The 16,096-nt window shown below is 39.8% G+C and overlaps 1 protein-coding gene and 1 long non-coding RNA gene across 8 annotated transcripts in view; one reads left to right on the top strand and one right to left on the bottom strand.

Annotated features, from left to right (window-relative positions):
- kcnj6 (potassium inwardly rectifying channel subfamily J member 6) overlaps positions 1 to 16,096 on the top strand; it is a 72,420-nt gene that overhangs the window by 27,237 nt on the left and 29,087 nt on the right. For 2 of the 7 annotated variants that reach the window (XM_064351231.1, XM_064351232.1), the window contains exons 2-3: positions 6,624 to 6,696; positions 10,918 to 10,990. The exons of 3 other annotated variants lie outside the window; for them this stretch is intronic. The gene's annotated coding sequence lies outside the window, so the exon portion shown is untranslated. The remainder of the gene's footprint in view (positions 1 to 6,623; positions 6,697 to 10,917; positions 10,991 to 16,096) is intronic. 2 more of the 7 variants (XM_064351233.1, XM_064351235.1) reach the window with 2 other exon arrangements.
- Positions 527 to 6,613, bottom strand: LOC135263329 (uncharacterized). Its single transcript, XR_010332442.1, has 3 exons — positions 6,413 to 6,613; positions 5,986 to 6,055; positions 527 to 2,358 (listed from the first exon to the last, which is right to left on the bottom strand). It is a non-coding gene; the product is annotated as an uncharacterized LOC135263329 (long non-coding RNA).

The raw sequence follows: 16,096 nt of genomic DNA, 5'->3' as shown, positions 1-16,096 counted from the left end.
ATATGAGATGTTATTATCTATCTCCTTTAGATGAACCCAATATCAGTAGTACATTACATAGCACTACAGTGCTACGTATCAGCCCAAAAAGCTTTTGCATGCTTTATAAAAGGCCTAGTACGTTGTATTCAGAATCACACAAAACTCTCAAGGTGACAAAATATGATGTTCTTTCATCATAATAGAATGAGCGTTCCTCTTTTGTTTTTAATCCAGGACATTTAGAGGTAGCTGTCATTTTTCAAATTTATTTGATTATGAAGGAAGGACTGGTTTACAGATGAATATGATGATACAGTTTGCAGCTCAATAATGTAAATGACTGTTGCTCCTTGTGATGATATATATACAATATGTATTATCTAATATTATGTATATATATATATATATATATATATATATATATGTATGTAAATTCATTGCAGTACACCTACATAATGATTGCATTTGCATTCGTTATGTTCCTCCACACACATGTATCTATATATATATATATATATATATATTTATATATATATACATATATATTCATTTTTTTTCGCAGCATGACATAATCCAAATCAAAGCCTAGTATTTCCATGTTAAAAAAATGGTGCTCTTTGTCTGTGTTTGGTCCCCAACAAAAGTTGGCCCTTGCTATTTTGTACATATAATGATGACAAGAAGTCATGTAAAGAGACTCTGAGACACACAATGCTGTGAAAAAAGATGATGCATGATGAAAATGTATGTCAGTTCCTGTCCTGGAGAAACAGTATGGCATCGCCTTAAATAGATGAACGGCTTATTTGACTGGACTTGTTTGTCTTGGCTGATTCTGTGCTGTATGAGTAGAGATGGCATGCCGTGAGAATGAAGAGCTGCCAGAGGGACTGGCTTCCCTTTCAATAACGCACATTTAAAAAAAACTTATAAGGATATTATATAAATAAACATCACAAGCATTTGGATGAGAAAATGGGGTCTGACTGACTTATTCCTAATCTGGTGTTGGTGCATTGTGAATAAAACCATTGTGGTGCTCACCACACTACATAGTGGTGTCCAATAAAGTGAATAAACATGTAATTATTCCTACAGAATAAACAGGTATGAAGTACAGTGGGAATATAGGCCTAAGTAGACAAATGCGGTGCAAATATCCTTCTCAGACGCCCGGTGGTCCTGAGGTCCCAGTTTTGTAATGCCTGACTCTATGGCATGTGATTCTTCTGTAAATGACAAACGGGCGATAGGAGACCTGCAGTGCTGTTTGAGAACATTCCAGTGATTCAGTGGTTAGCAGTGTACTTTGCTCTGTTAAGGTTGGCCCAGGAGCACTGAACTCTTTCTGCACTGTGAAATGAGTGAGGGAAGCTAATGGCTGGGCACTGTTCTTGTGGATAATGGCTGATATCATTGGCTGGCAGGAATATGACAGATTCCCCACACCTGCAGAGTAAAGTGGTGGTGGTGGTAATAACTTGGTATGTAATGATCGCCTCACTTGGTGATGGAGCCCTAGCATCGGGACAGGAGTCCAGCAGCTAGAGACAGACCATAGAAACAGTGTATATGTGTTTCATTAGTGTCAACACAGGCTCAGGGTGGGAGTCCACATTGATATGTCTCCTCCATTTGTACAGGTTAGGATCAGTAGACAATACACACAAAGCACACAGGCACAGCATACTTATCAAACACACACACATAGGTAATACACTATGTATTATACATACATACATACATACTGCCCACACATATAGATACTAAACAAAAAACATATATAAATGCACACATAGGTATGCACAGCATACATATATACCCATACTGTACATGGAATGCTAAATGTGACAATGTGCAAATAAAATTGATAATTGTAAATCTGAATTTAAAATGGAATTTAATATTTTAAATATTCACTCATAATATATGACAAAAAATCTCTGTCATATTTAAATTGAATTAGTTAAAAAATGACATTGACTAAATTGAAATTAATCCTTCATGTGAAATGCATTTTTAGTATCCACTGAAATGGCAAATATGTCTTATCTGAATATTATCAATTCTAGATTTCCATACATACATGCACAGTTGCACACACATATACACACACCTTTAACATTTTTCATTGACAGTGATACAGATTGCAAATTTTCCATGAATGTCTTGTACAATAATTATATAATTTCTGTTAGATAATGATTTAAGATAAGCCGTATGGCATTCACCAGATGTTGCTATTTATTTAGTTAGTTTGACTTAGCAATTCCATCTGATATAGCTCGTAAATCGAAAGCCTTGCTATGCATCCTGATGATCAGTAGAAATACGTGTCTGATGGGGAACGCTACCTGTGGGCTCCTACACTGGGTCCTGTAAATTAAGAATCAGATGAATAGAAATGTGTTAAATGTTAGGCACAGTCAGAGCAGGCCTTTAATCACAGAGGAGAGGAGAGTTCAGGGAAACGCATTGTGTTTCTTAGCAGTACCCATCGTGAGTCATGGTGCGCTGTGGTCTTGCTGGTAGGAGGTTGTCAGGATTTTCTATGGCTGTGTTCAAGGAGGCAGCCTGCCATTTATTTTTTTATACTTAAGGGTAATATAAAGATCTAAACACGGTGATATAAAAACACAAATGCAGAGACACAAGTTCAGGGACACAGAGACACAAATTCAACAATACAAATGAGGCAACGCAAACACAAACTTAATAATATGCTTGCAGCTATATATACATGTAATTGCAGTACATACTGGGCGCTACAAACAGCTTAGTCTGGGCTTCCTCAAAGAGGCCTTCCTGCCTCACCAAGAGCCACTGCTTCAGAATGTTCTAAGCATGCTTGAAGGAAGCAGAGATGAGGTCAACCCAAGGGTGAAGCAAGGAAGAAAGTTAAGTTAGCGTCTTTCGACATTAAACCATTAAACTAGCCGAAATTACGTTTCTATAGCAACTGGTTTACTGTGAACAATATTGAGGCTGTTTTTTCCCCCCATAACACTCTCAATATTATGAGTTTCATTAAATTAAAATGGTAAATCAGACCAATGAAACACTTTTGAAGAAATAAAACTGTTACTGTATTCATTTTATATTTTCTTTGCATTTGTTGTAGCGGAGCAGTGAGTAGTGGCCTAATCCAGTCAGCCTTGTGCAGCAGAGGTCAGAGTTCCTGAGTGCATGTGAATATTTGCAACAGACTCTGCCATTCCTTTTACTGGGGACCTTGGTCTCTAGCTCGGCATGCTAATAGTCATCTCTTGCTGTATGGAGCATCCAGCTGGGCCAGTGGTTCAAAACACACGGCAGACTGTTACATTTTTGCTAAATATTAATAGTGTTGCTGTTGTTCTGGTGTTTTTGTAGGTACCCTTGCTATCTGTACTTCTCAGTGTTGTTGTCTATGGCTGAGCACTTGATGAAGAAGAATCAGTAATTTATGATATTGACTCAAAACTGTGGTTTTTAGTTCTCTTTCTAAAAAGAGAGAGTTGAAGGGACTTCATGAATTCATAGCTCAAAGGAAAACAAAAACAGTCTTCACCCAAAAGCTATACTTGAGTTAAAGTATAATATTAGAGTAGTAGTATAGTAAAGTAATCTACTAGAGTCAAAATAAAATATACACAATTGTTTTCAAATCAAACATAGAATACAACATGAATCAGCAAAAGTAATTCTGGGGCTTGTAAGCTCTATCAAAGAAATGTTAGTTTTCTAGCTTTCTTACTCAGCTGCCAAAAAAGAGCAAGTTATTAATGCTTTGTTTTACTGTAACACTTTTCGACATAACATGCAACTAAGCGTTTCAGGGAAATATATTGATAAAAAGTATATGTTTTCATGAAAAATGTAGTTGACCAAGAGTGAAAGTAGGGCCAAAATAACCAAAGTACTAATGCACAATACATTGTACCACACTACACTAACAAGGTATTTACTGTATACTTCCTTGCTTTACACCACCGAACAAAATTGTATTACAGTATGTAACCAATTAATACATTAAATCTATTTCTACTCCCTCACAGCTTGGTAACCCAGCTGAATACAGGTACAACAAGATTTTCAATTTCCCTGGAAAGCATCTTTATGACAGTGTCACAGCACTATACAGATAAAATTATTGACCTGAGCTGAATAATTAACCCTTTGCCTGCTAACCTCAAACACCAGCTTTTATCCCCGTGTGACCGACCCACCTTCAGTGGGGTCCTAATCACTGTAGGGCAACGCAATCGGATGCAAGTCATCTGATCACATCTCCAACCTGTATGAGTGCTTCTCCTCCTGAGACGTCTATACGATGGGACTTGTGCACCCACCTGTATATTGCACGCTTGCTTATATATCAAATTTCTCAGCCAGATTTGTGCATTTGCTCATGAGCTAATTCATTCTGATACACATATGGTGCCGAAAAATATGCAAACTAGCTGTGACACTCTAAATGAACAATACCATTATACATGGATAGGAGTGACAACATTTTCCAGCTTTGATATTTTACATGGAATAAACATGCCTACTCCTTTGACATACTGTCTTCTGCAGACAAATTGTGCTACTGTATATTTTAGCAGCTTGCCAAAATGTTTGAATCTCTTTTGTCATCTTAATTGAACATGTTTTGAATATGGACTTTTCATTTATTTACATAACTTTTATCCATGCATCTGTTTTGAACACTTAAAGGGTTGAAATAAAACCTCTGTTTGTTTCCATTTTAGCTGCCTACATTGGATTGTCCAAAGCTTAGGGTTCTCATGCTCTCATGTGGTCTGTTTGGTCATGGGACAGGTTAACTTACTGTAGAACCAACACTTCAGAGTGCAGCACCTCAACAGCCAAGTGGTCATTTCAGCCATGGGATCAGACCCTGCCCCTTTATCACGAATGACCAATCCCTGCTCCCGGGGATTGTGACCTTTACCTCCCACAGCGTCAGCGGTGGCTTATTTCATCTACCACCTCCCAATGCATACATAATCTCAGGACAATTATTAGTCGTTATAGTCTTCTTCTACAGGCATTTCATATCTTGTATTTTTACCTTTCTCTGTTATTTAAAGTGTAGAATGCTGCCTGCATTATTGCAAAAGTATATACCTCTATCTAAGGTGATGTGCATATACCAATCAGAAAATTTTCATGACCACAAAACTAGAAATGTGGAACGTTTTATTTATTAAGGACGAGGGCTAATATTTTGGCAGCACTATCAACAGTCACACTGCGGTTGTTTGCGTGGCCAAAGTTATACCTGGCACAAGTCAGTTGTGAAGCTGGTTTCAGTTACAAACAGTGCTTCAATAAAGTGATACATGTGCCAATTGAATAAATCACAGAGTCAAGTCATTCGATAGAGTAGTTCTCCATTGTTAATAGTAAATACAACGTAATTGCATAATTGCTTTCCACATGCTCTCTGTCAAAGACTACAGCAGTAATGCAAGTTGCTTGAGCTGAAAGCTTCCTGGTTTAATTGATTTTCTAACCAACTTGCAATCACTTTATATTGAGTGCTCATTAATTTGGGTTTGGAGTTACTGCATGGGAATTGTGTGCTGTGTTATGATCAGGTCTGGTTTTACTGAATTTCAGCAGCCAGTTATCACATGGCTTCTTGTGGTCAGCATATCTAAAAAGCGAACTGATCAGTAGAATTATATTTACTGCTGTATATTGTCCCTTCAGTAGAAGAAGACTGATGTCCACATATGTGCCTATTCCTTCAGAAAGGTGACACATACCACTGCATTCTAGTATATGTAGTATATACTCTAATGCCCATAACGCTGGGATGATTGGAGGGTAAGATCTGATGGACTTCTCTGACAAAAACCACAAAAAAGTCAATCCACTCTCTGCTGTCCACTGTCTGTTTGCAGGTTCATTGGTAACTTTCATTGGTAGCTTTTCCCCAAATACCTACATATGCAGCACATACGTTTACTAACACTGTGTTAGTTTGAAGAGTTTTTGCTTCTTACCTACCTGCATTTGATGAGGTTCCGAGGCTCAGCGTATTCTGGTGCTGATTGTTTCGGTGCCCAATGTTGTTATCCTTTACGAATAGACCAGACAATACATCATGAAATCCTTATTGCAGCACAACCCACTGTAAAATGAATCCAGCTTGAATAGGGCTTTATACAACACTTGTCATAATCTTGTCATGACCCTAGTGATGTTACTGCATATGTCATGCTATATAGGAACAATTTGCTTGAAGCTAGTAACAATATTTATCAATGCTTATATAGATAAATATGTAATATAATAACAATATTTATCTATATTTTCAATATTACTGATGCCTAATTTATGTAGTGTTAATTAAGGCATTATGAATGCTAAATAAGACTCACTGCAAAAAAGTGAAAAGTATTCCTCAAAAGAGGGCATACTGGCTTCTGCTTACCATCATTTCTTCTTATGTCAGACCCAGTGCTCTTTCTAAGTTAGCCTTGGTGGGTTTTCTGCATGTTGGTTTCAAGCCCATGGCCCAGGAGTTCAGTGTGTCTCAGAGCAAGGCACAGTCACGCTGAGGTCCCTACGTTAGCTCTCTGCCCCTTCATCGCCCCAAATGAGGTCCTGCCGCCTGACACAGCATCTGTCTGCTCCTATTTCAGAGGGCCATCAGCAGGCTTGCCTTGGCATGCCTGGGCCTGTCAAGGGATCCTGGGGCTTTGGAAAAAAACTGAGGTAAATTGCATCAGGTCTCATCCCTGTCTCTTTGGCTTTATATTTGCAGTCGCACTGAGCAGCAGTCTCTTTGGGGGTTTACAGGTGCTGTGGCCCTTATCTGGGTTTCCGTCTACGGAACATCAAAGAGTGCAGGCCACATACACACATGCACACAAACACACACACACGCATGCATGCAGGCACACAGTCATACACTCAGGCACTCAGCCCCTTCAGACGACTAGTGAACAAATAACAATGGATTACTAAAGGAGAAATTTTGACTGTGCACGTGCGTGTGTGTGTGTGTGTGTGCGTGCGTGCGTGCATGCGTGTATGCGTGTGTGTGTGCGTGCCAAATGAGCTCTACAGAATTAAACAGCTGAAAGCTATTTTTTAAATAACACAATTACTACCCACACAGATTAATGTACCATGCAATTATAAATGCAGAGCATGGATTTCAAGAAAAGCCATAAAACAGTTGTCTCCACTTGTATCGTTATGGTTAATTTTAAAATAGACCATCATTTTCATTCACTCCCATTTTTTCCTAATTTTTTAATGGTTTATATTGATAAAAACAGCAATGTAGAGGTCAGTGTAATAAATCACAATTTAGGTCTTTGTTAGAACTGCCCAGCGTCCACTCCATGTTCATTACTTGTAAGACTCGCTCGTAATTCAGCAGCCTAAGTTTAGTAATTAATAAGTTGTCATGTCTCGCCCCTCTGCCATAATGCAGCTGGAGGGCCGGATGAACTACGGCGCGTGGCACCGCTGCCTGTTTCACATTCATCATTTGTTTGTGTTTTTGGTCCACGGTTGACTCATCCAGATAGAATTAAAGGGATGGTAAATGTCAGAGTCTTGTGCCTGCGCTGCTCTGCAGTGTCTCCCTTTGTGCGCAAAATGCCACATACTAGACTACAAGACTACAGCGCGCCGTCGCAGCCATGGGGGAGACATCCGCCCCTAACCCCTCCGCTAGCCGTTGTGCTACCCGGGACTCAGACTAAAATAGAAGGGCCTTCATTCCTGTGCCGAGGTACCAAGGCGCTGACTAGAATGGCCCAGCATCATGAAGGATCAGCAATATATTAGAATGCACTGCAGTTAGCCTTAATAAAGCTTCAATAAGTGAATTGTACTGCCTGAAAGGATAGACTGTGAATAGCAGAGACCATCTCCCTGATCGCTTCAGAATTGAGTCTGATACTCCTTTGCTGCATCCTCAGACACGGCTCCAATAGAAATACATTGGGGCAATTCTTGCAGCCTTCAAAAACCATGATGAATAAATTTTTCAAAACCAGGAAGCTCACAGTATATTCAAACACATCTTTCTATGTTCTACACAGAATGGTCGCAAACAGAGCATTGAATCAAAAGCAATGGGCTTGCATTGTTCTGGCTCTTGTTCTGGCTACATTCATGCAGTGAGCCATATACCCCGACTCTAGTGTCTGGAGGTGCTGCAGAAGGAGTTCATCCAACATGGGGGACAGTTCAGTAGTTTCAGGAAGAAATGTTTAGGGGCTCGTTCTCATCCCTTTCTTGGCTGCAAATCATCATCAAAATGATTGTCAAAATGATTGCCACACATCCAATGGTCAGCCAAATGGATAAGACAGTTGATATCCACCCGTATAACCAGGAAAAGCATCAGTCTATCACAGTCATAGCGTGGGCGCTTGTGAACAATGAACTTAAACCCAGCATTCATTCTATTGCCACAATTGGGAATAGCACACTTGCCGCCCATTTTCTGTAATGCGCTGGTAAGCCAGATAGTTAAAACTCTCAGCTACTTCATAACCTCTGTAGTTAGTCTGAGATGATGGATCACACCCGCGTTGATAAGTAGCAGTGTTTTTCCATCATCTTTAGCACCACCCCCACAACATCTAGCAAGAGTGTGGAAGTTTACTGCTGGCTCTGAGATAGTGTGTGTTCCAACTCAAATAGAACACTGCTCTTGTTTGAAATGGTTTCTGAATACTTGAAAATAACTTGAAACCAGTATGAATATACTGTGAGAATGCAGGAGAAGAAGTAGGCCTATTAAACTAAATTCTGAAGCAGTTAGTGAATAATACGGTCTCTACTATTCGCAATCATCACAAACTATCTGGGGCCAGGGTTCAAAAATACAGAACCTATCCTTTAAAAAAATGCTCTGTTGCACTTTATCCCCACATTGATAAATATTAACAGTGTGATACTAAAACAGACACCAGGTTAAGCAGATGGACTAGTTCCACCCAGTTGGAATGTAATGTTACTATTTTATTTGCTCTCATTTCTCCAGTGCATAGGGTATTTTTCGTGTGGAGTTCTCTCAATCTGGCCACAAAAACCGAGCTTGTTTGAACACGTTTTATAATATCTATAATATCAATTACACAGTTCAGTGATTAAAATGCATCTTCACATGTGCCGTGTTCTGAACAAGAACTATTTGAGCATTCTGTCAAGTTCTTGTGAGAGATACAACTTCCAGGGAAAATGGGAGTGAGTTCTGTCAGCAGTGTGGTGGAGAATGTGAGCAGCATGACAAAGCTTCGTTCCATCTTGACAAACAGCGGTCTTGAATCATCCTTTTTTATCAATGGGCTGTAATGGGTGGCTGATGTTGACTACTGCCAACACGTAAATGATGACTGTCGAGAGTATAATTAGGAAGGTTTGCATTTTTATTCTCAATCATAAAGTATCCAGGTTACTGTACTATATAGACCTGGGGTGTTCAATCTTACCTGAGAAGGACTGGTGTGGGTGTAGGATTTTGTTCTAGCCCAGCACCGTAACTTCTAATTCTTCTGAACTAATCACAGTCTTCAATCGAGAACTTGATTTGTTGAATCAGTTGTTTAGGTGGTGGAGTAAAGCACATGGATGCAGTCACAACAGCCCTTCTTGGATAAGATTGGGGCCTCTGTTCTAGTGAGGCACTCCAAAGTGAGGGCTGGGAGTGGTTTGGACATCATGAAGCTTTGGAGATGGAGGAGGGGAACTCTGTGTTGCTACTGTAAACAGTGAAAGACCCTAAAAGCAGGGTAGACCCCAGCATCGATGTGACCTACAGGCTTTGGTGATGCTTGTTATGATAATATATCACGCTCCGCATTTCAGCGTGCTCTTTATGCATTGATGATGCTCATTAAAATAAGTCACTATTAGTTGCATTTCCGGGTTCCTCACTTGCTGAAGAACAATATTGGTGGTCTTACTAGGATTATAGGATTTTATTTTTCTTTGTAAAGAATAAAGATTTTGTAAAACGGGTAATAATCTGAAGTATAAAAGCAAATCATTCCCAATGACCATAGCTCCAGCTGTATCATGATGTTGCATTATGCTATGCTATACCCATGCCTTTGTCCAGCAAGGAGTTAAAACCACTGTTATGAAACCACACAGAGAAGTACATATCTTAAAAATATTCCTTTGTATTGAATACATAAAACGGAAGTCATTTTATTCAGCTTTCGAAAAATTCACCGATGTATGAATGCATTATATCATCATGCAAATGAATAAATAGATAATAACTAAAATGCTGGCACAGATAAAAGGTAGGCATGGAAAAAGAAAACCAGCACTCACAAAAATCTTCTTATTTATTTTAGATCAGCAGCGAGTCTGTTTGAAATTTTTGCCTACAAAGATTTCATCAGTCACTGATGAAGACGAAATGTTCAAACCGATACATTGCCTATCTAAAATAATTAGGATGAGTGTTAGCACCACTAGCACCACCCTGTAGTACTATTAGCTACTGAGATTTAGAGCGTCATTTCTTCTTTTTACAAGGCACGAGGCAAGCCCCTTCTCTTCTGCAAGTTAGGGGCCTTCAAAGGAGCATGCAAGGGACGCATTGAAGTGACAATAGCCTCCAGCCTACCAATCATAATTATCTGTTAAAATGACAAAAAATACAGTGGAACTCCACGCTTCCAGTGGGCCTTCTTGGTCATTGGGCCCTGGGCTGGAAGACCCCTTGCCCTCCGCTTCCCACCCACCCACCTGCTCCGCTTCTGTCTACGTTCTTGTCTCTCATTTATCCCTGCTAGGTTTACTGTTTTTCCATTTTTCTTCCTTCTGACCATATTCCTGTCCACTGTGTAACTAATTCCCCATAGCAGTTCTGTTAGGTCTCTGCCTTCCCTGTGGAAATAAAGCACTTCACAAGCTCACACTGGAGCTGTCTGAAGACAATCACTTACTTCCTTACAGGCTTTTTGAAGATGGATCACGATGGAGCTTTCCAAATACTGACCAAGTAATGGGAGCACATTGAAGTAATGGGGTAAGAAATGGTCTCAGTGTCACATACGTTTCGCTTCTTGGCAAGTCATACATTCAAAAACACAAACCGTACACTGGAAGAGATTCACGGCATTGACAGGTTGACGGCACATTCCTTTCGAAACAGATGGTCTGTGTCTTGAGGTGTGGAGGATCTCATTGACATGATTTAGGTGATTTAAATGGGATGAGTTCACAGGCCAGGGGTTGGTGGTGCAGGTTTGTGGATGTGGCTGAATTGCTTGGAGGTAACATTGATGTTATGACATATTTGGAGGTGACTATGAAAAGACTGTGAATATATGTATTTATGCTTAATTTAAAAAATCACATTCATTGGCCAGCCTTGAGATACACAGAAGGTAATGTACAGTATGTTCACATATAACCTGGATGATTGGCATACAAATCGAAATTCCAACAGCAATTATTTTTGTGTAGGACACTTCAAAAATGGCCTGCTTTGCCCTGGTTTCTTATTTCACGTGTTTTTCTGTGAACACCAGGATTCTACATTACATACAATATAGTATTACGAACACGAATCGGAACAGCTATGTTCAACAAAATCGATAATCACATTAGCAATGCCAGGCCCGTCGTGGCTTCTCCAGCTAATGGATCTGTGTCGTAAATCGATTGGCTGTGTCTTGCACTGTATAGCCAGGCAAATGACAGGTCTGTTTCTGAAAGCTTCACCTTTAAAGAGGAGCTCGGACCTGTCAATCACAACAGTGGGATTCTTGGTATCCTGCTTAATTATTGAAGGAGTCCAGGGTTCCCCATGAGCAATGTAGAGGTCCCCAGAGACCCCAGGGTAGCACAGTGCAAGGATGTGGTCGGAACAATCAAAACAAAGAGCCTATTTTCGGCACGCCATATTTTACGGGTTTTACACATCGCATGTCTGCTGTAAATGACCCTGTTCTCTTGAAAAATAAATTATGATACGCTCGCCTTCTCCAGTTCAGATCCTCCGTGGCACATGCTGTCATGGCAGACATCACAAATGCCAAAGCAATCAAATCTGTTTACCGTTAACAGATGGCCGCTGGTGTTAAAAGCTTGTATCAGGTTGCTTTGCTGATTCGGCAGACTCAATTATCCCCAGGGTGAAAAATATATATATGTTATCTAATCAGTACCACCTCATGGCTCATAAATCCAGATATTGAACTCTGCCGGCAGTCCGCGCCGAGAGTCCTAGACCTGTGGTAGGGTGAGGAGATGGTCACTCAAATAATCTGTGGAACGTCCCGCCTGAATTCCGAAACATGTTAGACGTTAACAAAGTTTGATTTTCCGAGTGACTCCAAGCATGAAATGCTAACGTCAGGGTCATATGATGGGTATTACTACAGTCCACTGCCATTAATTAGCTGACAGATGTTGGGCTGTATGTTGTAGCAGGCAATACAAGGAAATCTATTACCAAGGAGACATGGTAATCCATCTGCCTTGGTCACACTGCAGGTCTCTAGAGATAGATGCAGAGCAGGCCGCTTCTTGTTTGCATACTTTAATACTCAATTTTGTAAAGGAAGTCAAATGATTTGATTATAAGAGGTGTTAACAACTGAAAACAAATCATTTTCATTGCACAGATGCATGCTCTGGCCTGTGGCTTTCTTTTCAGTTTTTGATATGCACTGTAGCATACTGTCATATTTTATCACCATTCCCTGCACCCTTTAATGCTGTTATTAAAGAATAATATTCTAAAGTTGTCATTAAAAATCATGTAAAGGAATTTGAATGTATACTTTTTTATGTTTAAAATGTTCTGAATAATGTTTTAGGAACCATTACAGGTTCTGTGTTCTTCCTGGCATAGCTCCAAAAAAGGCTAATCCAGAGCTTGTATTGTATGCTTTTTTTGAGTGTTTTTGAGAATACATGTACAAATATTAGTGCTTATTAAAAAAGAGACGAAAAACAGACAATATAGGGCACCTCCCACACAAAAGTCAACAACATGAACTGCTGTGTCAGCGCTCTTCACAGCACAGTAAGAGCACAGCCTGGTGTTAATCAGCCAGTGCTCAGCGCAACAAGAGTGGATGCTGTGTATCCACAACAGAAATTTCACCAAGAGGTCAAGGAATGTCAACCCACCGTTTCTGCTTCTCTCGGCAGATGGAGGCTTTTCCTGTTTGTTGCCGCTGAAAAAAAAACAAAAAACGGAGATCTCTGCAAAATAGGTTCTTTCTGTGGAAAGAGGGGAGGCGGTAGCACTGCCGGGAGGTGTGGGTCCCCATTTGGGGATTTTCCATGGCTTTAATTAAAAAGGCAAATAGCACCAGCTGTCAGGTAGACACAATGCAGTACTATGGTTGCATGAGGTGTTTTGCGTGTCTTCAGAACTGATTCAACAACATACTCTGGATTAACTGCAGAATAGCTGAAAAGAAGAATGCTGCCACAACAACAACAACAACAAAAAAAACTTTTACTCCCTTAAAAGACTTTTGGGAAACACCAGTTAGTTGCAGTTAAACACTTCAATATCATTTAACAGACTTATTTGCTTGTTTTTTTATAGACTTATACTTTAATATTTTATGCACCTATTGCAGTGATTATGTTCTATTTATTTAAATCTCAAGGATGGTTCACATACGGATTGTACTGAACTCACTGTCAGAGTTTATCTTTGACAGCTCATGGTTTGGCTGTGCGGACACTATTGATTTGTGACAGCAGGCTCTGAGTGGGACCTTGTGCTCTGTAGGGGGTGCGGAGATGCGGAGGTGGGGGGTGAGTTGTTGAGGTGGGGGGGGGGGAGGGAGGAGGGGTTGGAAGCTGTCAGTGAACGGGGTGTGAAAATGTGAGAGTTCACTGGAAGCTCAACCCTTCAGCCTGGTTGTGTTTTGTGTATTTGACAGGCGGAGTCTCGTCCACTTATCCTGATACAACCCCCCCTGTGGCTACCCCTGTTCTCAAAAAGCCTATTTTGTCTTTTATCATTCTGTTAAAATGTAACAATGATCGTTCACATATTTTAAGTTGCCCCTTGAATTTTAATGAAAGTAAGGATGATATACATTTCCCTGTGCATTTCAGTTGATGTCCAGTGCTATGAATAACTTGCATGAATATTTTAGATTTTGGTAGTCACCAATGTGGAGACAGCTGGAATCACTTCTGAAATTAAAACCAGAAGGAAAAATAAGCTGTGTGTGTATGCGTTCGTGCGTGCGTGTGTGCCTGCGTGTGTGTGCGTATTTGTGTGTGTGTTTGTGTGCATGCAGGTATTTTGACCATCATATAGCCTTTAAATAAAGAAATAAATTTTATATCTTAGCCAAGTTGGTGATCATATATGGTATCATCATTTTTTAACACTTTATCTGAAACTAGAGGTAAATGATACAGACATAACAGAGACTAAATGAGAGGTATTTGCATATTTTATGCCATTAATGACTTTCTTAATTTCCATTTCATTTTAGTTTCTTTCATTTTCATTTGCAAAACAATGCTCTGCCATTTTATTTTGGGCTTGCAGAAATTCTTGAAAACAATTTCACAGCTCTAATATGCTTAAAACTGAAACTGCAATGATAAGAATCAGCTCCAAGGACACTACGAATTTGATTGTAATTCAGACAAAGTTGCTGAATGCTCTCTCTCTCTCTTCTCTCTCTCTCTCCTCTCCCTTTCTCCGCTCACTTTCTCTCCCTGGGAAACCATGGAATGTGTGTATCCATGCAGATTAAACAATTTAAAGGTCAAACATGTCCTGTTTCATTATAAACTAAATATGAACAAAGGCCTCTTCACCGCTCGCTTCGTGTTGTGATTGGGTGTTGCGTGCACGCTTAATTTGCTCCAAATGTGGATTATGATAGATATAAAAAAAGTCACAGGCCTGAGTAATAGGTTTTTTTCGGTTTAGCTGGAAGCCGCAATTCCTAACACATTTTAAAACAGTATGTTCTCTCACGTGTACTGTACAGTTGAGTAAATACACAGTAACAGAAAAAAACTGCTGAATGGATGAAGCACTCATAGAAATGTATGGCTGCATATTAAGGCTAAATGCATTACCCAGTCATGGTAAACCTCCTAATACTCTTGCACTCTTTTGTAGCATGCAACATACATGAACCCAGTTCTCCACACAGGGCTAGTGCATTGCCTACCAATGATGTGATTAGTGTGAGACTGTAAGAGGTGAGAAGCCCCGTGGTAAAATTAAAAGATGCTGCCACATCGCATTGTGAGTTGTCGGAAGTCAAGTGTTTCTTGAGGGCACATTTCAAGGGCTGATGGAATTGTTTTACAGGCCTGTGTTGGGGCCAGCCACAAGGAGCGCTGTAAATTAGCCACTGTGATCGAAAGTGATGACCGTCACTACACAGCGCCGTTTCCATTGGATTACTCCTTATCTTAACGGTTTTAACTCATTTTTACTGTCGCTGTACAAGCGAGATTACACAATGAAATCCTATTGATTTACCCTGATGGAAAGCCATGGAGTTGGTCTCAAGCAAGAGATACAAAGCTCCCAGAAGCAACAGACATAGGCCAAGCAAGGAAAGCAAAAAAAAAAAATACACATACTATTTAAATATGGACTAGATACCATAAACAATTAGGGTAAACTATGTAGACATTGAATTCCATTTTTCTAGGTTTGTGCAAGCTTTTGTTTGGTTCAAATTGCAAATAGCTCAATGATCAATTGACCCTAGAAATATGTATGTATTCCCATTTTCACCTAAACCATAAAAATAGACACAAACATTTTTGATTTTGATATGGAGCATTACAGTACTTCAACCATTTGTCCAACCAATTACATTATGAGCTACACATTTGATTTCTAGTAGAATTGCATTAATCTATGTGAACGACTCCTGCCCACTGAACACTGAGAACTGAGCATTGCCATGTGTTCTGTGGGACATCCCCCAAGTAGCAAGAATGAAGGTTTATGATGTCACATCTGGACGTCACCTCCGTACACCTTATTCTTCGTAGCGATTTAGGGTGAGTTAGAACACATTATTTGATATTATCCATATGTTATGATCTCGGTCAAGAAACACCGTCTAATGTAGATAGACGGTGAGCCAAAAACAAACCCATTTTGAATTAATCT

This window comes from Anguilla rostrata, chromosome 9 (assembly GCF_018555375.3).
Source record: "Anguilla rostrata isolate EN2019 chromosome 9, ASM1855537v3, whole genome shotgun sequence".
Classification (NCBI taxonomy): Eukaryota; Metazoa; Chordata; class Actinopteri; order Anguilliformes; family Anguillidae; genus Anguilla; species Anguilla rostrata.
Note: the sequence above shows the minus strand (reverse complement) of the source record. Positions and strands in the feature narration are given on the sequence as shown.